Source organism: Lithobates pipiens, unplaced genomic scaffold (genome assembly GCF_037356315.1).
Source record: "Lithobates pipiens isolate NorthernLeopardFrog02 unplaced genomic scaffold, aLitPip1_a1.2 Scaffold_25, whole genome shotgun sequence".
Taxonomy (NCBI): domain Eukaryota; kingdom Metazoa; phylum Chordata; class Amphibia; order Anura; family Ranidae; genus Lithobates; species Lithobates pipiens.
In genome coordinates, this window is record NW_027507787.1 from 44,491,247 (window position 1) to 44,497,454 (window position 6,208).

Genomic DNA, 6,208 nt, shown 5'->3' on the forward strand with positions numbered 1-6,208 from the left:
AATGTTCAAAATATAAAGTGCTAATTTTTAAGGCTAATATGCAAGTTATTGTCCTAAAAAGTGTTTGGGGACCTGGGTCCTGCACCAGGGGACATGTATCAATGCAAAAAAAGTTTTAAAAACTAACGTTTTTTCGCAAGCACTGATTTTAATAATGCTTAAAGTGAAACAATAAAAGTTTAATATTCCTTTAAATTTCGTACCTGGGGGTGTGTATAGTATGCCTGTAAAGGGGCGCATGTTTCCTGTGCTTAGAACTGTCCCTGCACAAAGTGTCATTTCTGCAGGAAAAAAAGTCATTTAAAATCACTCGTGGCTATAATGAATTGTCGGCTCCCAATAATACAGAGAAGTCATTGATAAAAAAAAGCGTGGAGTTCCCCCAAATTCAATTACCAAGCCCTTCAGATCTGGTATGGAAATTAAGGGGAACCCCGTGTCAAAAAAAAATAATTATGTGGTGTTCCCCCTAAATATCCATATCAGACCTGAAGGGTCTGGTATGGATTTTAAGGGGAACTCCACGCCAAATTTTAAAAAAATGGCGTGGAGTTCCCCCTAAAAATCCGTACCAGATCCTTTATCCGAGTACGCATCCTGGCAGGCCGCAGGAAAAGAGGGGGGGACAAGAGAGCACTTCCCCCCTCCTGAACCGTACCAGGCCACATGCCCTCAACAGACCCCTCAAAGCACCTTGTCCCCATGTTGATGAGGACAAGGGCCTCATCCCCACAACCCTGGCCAATGGTTGTGGGGGTCTGTGGGCGGGGGGCTTATCAGAATCTGGAAGCCCCCTTTAACAAGGGGACCCCCAGATCCCGCCCCCCCTGTTTCTCCACTGGCGGAGACACTGCAGGGATCCCGGCAGCCTGACATTTCTTATATGAGGAGGGCTAGGCCACCCGTTACCTGACCCCGCCCCCCTCTGACGCAGGGGGGAAAGCCTGGCTTACCATTTCAAACAGGGGGGTGGGATCTGGGGGAACTCCACTCCATTTTTTTTATTTGGCGTGGAGTTCCCCTTAAAATCCATACCAGACCTGAAGGCTCTGGTATGGATATTTAGGGGAAACCCCACGTCATTTTTTTTTATTTGACACGGGGTTCCCCTTAATATCCATACCAGACCTGAAGGGCCTGGTAATTGAATTTGGGGGAACCCCACGCTTTTTTTTTAAATGACTTTTTTTCCTGCAGAAATGACACTTTGTGCATGGACAGTTCTAAGCACGGGGAACATGCACACCTTTACAGGCATACTATAGACACCCCCAGGTATGAAATTTAAAGGAATATTACACTTTTATTGTTTCACTTTAAGCATTATTAAAATCACTGCTCCTGAAAAAATTGCCATTTTTAAAACTTTTTTTTGCATTGATACATGTCCCCTGGGGCAGGACCCAGGTCCCCAAACACTTTTTAGGACAGTAACTTGCATATTAGCCTTTAAAATTAGCACTTTAGATTTCTCCCATAGACTTGTACAGGGTGTTTCACGACTTTTCAAATTTGCCGAGAACACCCCAAATTGTTCACTGTTCATGGAACTCGAAGCTCATCCCTAGTCAACAGTCTATTTGCCATTAGTAAATCAACCCCACTGTGTAGAGAAAGGGTGCTGGGGAGATGTAATTATGAGGGTGTGCCTACTTCAATAGGAAATGACCTACCAGCAGCTGCACCTGCAAGTATTTTACAAGCCTGGCAAAGACATCTAAAGGGAGTAATACAAGCTGTTTCTCATGACACGAACAAGATCAAACTAAAAAACTTATGTTGACAAATCCTCTATCGGTAAAGCAGAATTTATTTTCTATTTTTTGCTTATATTTGAAAAATACCTGGACATGCACTTTATTTTACCAACAGAACAATTTCTAAATAATATATATTAAAGATGAAGTTTAACCCTTCCTGTTGACCATACTCAAACATAGAGCTTCACAGAATATGCGGCCCGCATACCTGTCTTTGTATTGGGAGCGTGCTGCACAGCCCGCTTCTAGCACAGGGACCAGGCTATCACTGGGAGTCTCAGAACAATCCTACCAATAGGGACCCGGGACTCCCGGTTCCAGGTCACCTAATCGCTGTGACCCTCTGATTGGCTGTCACAGTGAGCAGCCCATCCCTTAAAAATGGAAAAATAAAGAAAACGATTGCTAGATCAAGGTTTAATCTAGTTCAGTACCAAGGTTAGTGTTAGTGAAGGTAAGGGTCAATGGTCAAGTCCAGGATCAAAGATCAGGGTCAAAGGTCAAGGTCAGTATACTTTGGGTAGACTTTTTTCAAAAAAACATTTTTTAAATTTGTGTCAGTGTCTGTTATGCCGCATACACACGTAGCCGTCTATTCGGACTTAGTCTGGCGGACTTCCCGCCAGACTGTCTGTCGGACTTTCCGAACGGGCTACTTGCCCACACACAGCACTTTTTCAGCGGACTAATATGGCGTACTAAGTCCGCCGGACTATCTGCCGTACTTTTGAAATGAACGGACTCACCCACACACGCGGAGGAAAGTCCGCTCATTTCGAGTGCATCTCCAGGTAGGCGGGGCCCGCGAAGGAGACGTCGCTGGCCCCGCCACCTGGTATGGACTTAAAGGGGAACCCCCACGCCGAAAAAATCGGCGTGGGGGTTCCCCCCAGGTCCACATCAGACCCTTGTCCGAGCACGCTACCCGGTCGGCCAGGAAAGGGGGGGACGAGCGAGCACCCCCCCTCCTGAGCCATACCAGGCCGCGTGCCCTCAACATGGGGGTGCCTTGGGGAAGGGGGGGCCGCGCAGCCCCCCATCCCAAAGCACCTTGTCCCCATGTTGATGAGGACAAGGGCCTCTTCCCGACAACCCTGGCCGTTGGTTGTCGGGGTCTGCGGACGGGGGGCTTATCGGAATCCGGGAGCCCCCTTTAATAAGGGGGCCCCCGGATACCGGCCCCCCCACCCTATGTGAATGAGTATGGGGTACAATGTACCCCTACCCATTCACCTGTAAAATAAAGTACAAAAAAAACCACAACACACAAGATAAAATAATTTATTGCACAGCTCTGGGGGTCTTCCGTCTTGTACCCCATACTTATTCACATAGGGTGGGGGGCCGGTATTTCGGGGGCCCCCTTATTAAAGGGGGCTCCCGGATTCCGATAAGCCCCCCGCCCGCAGACCCAGACAACCAACAGCCAGGGTTGTCGGGAAGAGGCCCTTGTCCTCATCAACATGGGGACAAGGTGCTTTGGGGTGGGGGGGCTGCGCGGCCCCTCCTTCGCCAAGGCCCCCCCCCCATGTTGAGGGCACACAGCCTGGTACGGCTCAGGAGGGGGGGCGCTCGCTCGTCCCCCCCTTTCCTGGCCGACCGGGTAGCGTGCTCGGACAAGGGTCTAATGTGGACCTGGGGGGAACCCCCACACCGATTTTTTCGGCATTGGGGTTCCCCTTTAAGTCCATACCAGGTGGCGGGGCCAGCGACGTCTCCTTCGCGGGCCCCGCCTACCTGGAGACCCGCTCGAAATGAGCGGACTTTTCTCCGGGCAAGAAAAGTCCGCTCATTTCAAAAGTACGGCGGACTGGCACACACACGGCCGGATTGTCCGCCGAAATGCGAGTCCGGCGAGAAGATTGGAGTGCAAAACTACTTTCTAAGTCCGCCGTACTTTCGGGTCAAAAAAGTATGCCGGAGGCTACACATGGGGGGATTGTCCGGTGGACTTCAGTTTGACGGACTTTTCCACCCGCTTGTTTGATCGTGTGTACGCGGCATAAGTGTCAGTGTGTTTTAGATAGGATAAAAAAGCAACAGGTACAAACAACAACTAGCATACACATACAGTATGTGGTATCGCAGCAAACAAGAGCAGGAGAATTTATTTAGGTTGGTCTTTGGTGGTAAGTTATGGTAATAGCAAAAATATACAGCTACATTTTTTTTGCTAATTATTTTTTTACTATTTTTGGCCAGGTTTCCTTTGATAATAAAAATAAATAAATCAGGAGATAACCGTTAACATTTACCACCTAAAGAAAGCCCAATTTGTCCTGAAAAACAAGGTATAATCCACCTGATTACACAAAGTAATTGTAATGATATTTTCAGTTTTACTAACACATGTAAAAATTGTGTTCAGGCATTAACATTTGTTTTACCCTTAGTCACTAAGGGGTTAATCTGCTCATATTATGTCTTATTATTCCTTTCCCATCTATACATTCCTTATATATTTCATTTTAGGTCCAATGATTTCATCACCACCAGAATTCCGTGCTCTCTATGCAATGCAGGCAGATCAATTGGTGAGCGAAAGGGCCAGCAGGGTGTTGTACATAGCTTCATAAAATTATCAAAGCATCCTTCCTCAGAACTACTCCTCACTGCCTGTCAAATGCTCTCTGAAAATTGATCCACTACAGATCCTTCTTCAAAGGGGCAAACTCTTGTGTAAATTTACCCCAACCTCTGTTACTTACCCCAAAAAGCACAGGTGAGAGAACACAACTACTTGGGGTGGGAATAAGCTGGGTGAGAAGTAGCATGCAGGAATCTGGTATGGATTTCAGGGTGCCTGCCATTGATGCTATGTGGCAAGTGATTTCATGCATTACACACATATCAAACACAATTCAAATGTATTGTAGTGCTGTCACTCTTTCAAAACTTCAACAAGCAGACAGCTTTCAAGCTGGATGAATCAAGATCCTAGTTAGTTGTATAGTGAATGGAAAAACCTCCCCAAAGAATGGGGTTTTTAGGCAGCAAGACAAAAGGTAATACAATTGAACAAAGATGTAAAAAAAGACTACATTTATTCAAAAAGGGGCAGAACAACCCCCCCCCCAGCATAACAGTAAAAACATGAGCTCCTATGGCAACAGAATATTAAAAACACAAAAAAGAAAAAAAAAAGGAGAAGCAGATACTCATGAACATTTACATATCCACACCAACTGGTACAAATCAGGGATGTGAAATACAAGTGGCATTACATTTACATATTCACATCAAGTAGTACAGGTCAAAGATGTGAGGTATAGGTGACACTGACGCGTTTCGACCCACACTTGGGTCTTCCTCAGAGGGACATGCTGTTAGGGAAATGTATAGCAATTATTTTCTACACACAATGTTTGGCATATTACCATCACATCCATACATATATCATTTTTTTCCCCCCTTTTCTTCCAAGTGAGAAGCATTACTTGTGGAATTAAATTGTGTCGTTACTTGGATACATTTATGGGGTAAATATATATATGTATATGGATGTGATGGTAATATACCAAACATTGTGTGTAGAAAATAATTGCTATACATTTCCCTAACAGCATGTCCCTCTGAGGAAGACCCAAGTGTGGGTCGAAACGCGTCAGTGCCACCTGTACCTCACATCTTTGACCTGTACTACTTGATGTGAATATGTAAATGTAATGCCACTTGTATTTCACATCCCTGATTTGTACCAGTTGGTGTGGATATGTAAATGTTCATGTGTATCTGCTTCTCCTTTTTTTTTTCTTTTTTTTCTGTGTTTTTAATATTCTGTTGCCATAAGAGCTCATGTTTTTACTGTTATGCTGGGGGGGGGGGGGGTTTGTTCTGCCCCTTTTTGAATAAATGTAGTCTTTTTTTACATCTTTGTTCTATTGTATTACCTTTTGTCTTGCTGCCTAAAAACCCCATTCTCTGAGGAGGTTTTTCCATTCAAGAGCAGCGCTCTTAAATCCCTTTGGGAATGTGTCTTTCTTTTGTAGTTAGTTGTATAGTTTCCTCTACACATAAGCCAGTCTTGGTTCATTGGGAAGGCTTGTAGGCAAGTGTTGGCTCCTGTATATCCAACAACCTGAAGGTGGCACTGGCAGGAGACCCTTGAGGAGTAAATGTCCCCTGCTATGGGCTGCAGGTATTAATCTTTGGGAGGACAGTAATCCTATTGGATACTGAAAAACCACAAGATTTGAGCCGGCAACTTTACTCAGAATTTCATGAATTGAATAATTGAATAAATTTAGCATCATTTAGTGTGCCCAGCAGTTTTGAGAAGGGGGAGATACAGGAAGTGCCACCTGAGTGTAGTGTACAATTTATTGGCAAGGTATTTAATGCACTTACAGGAAATAAGTTAAAAGCAGGCTCATCTGTATAGAGTGGTGTTGCAGCTGTAGTCCGACATCCAGAACGAGCGTCCACAGGTATGGCTGGTGTGTAGGAAA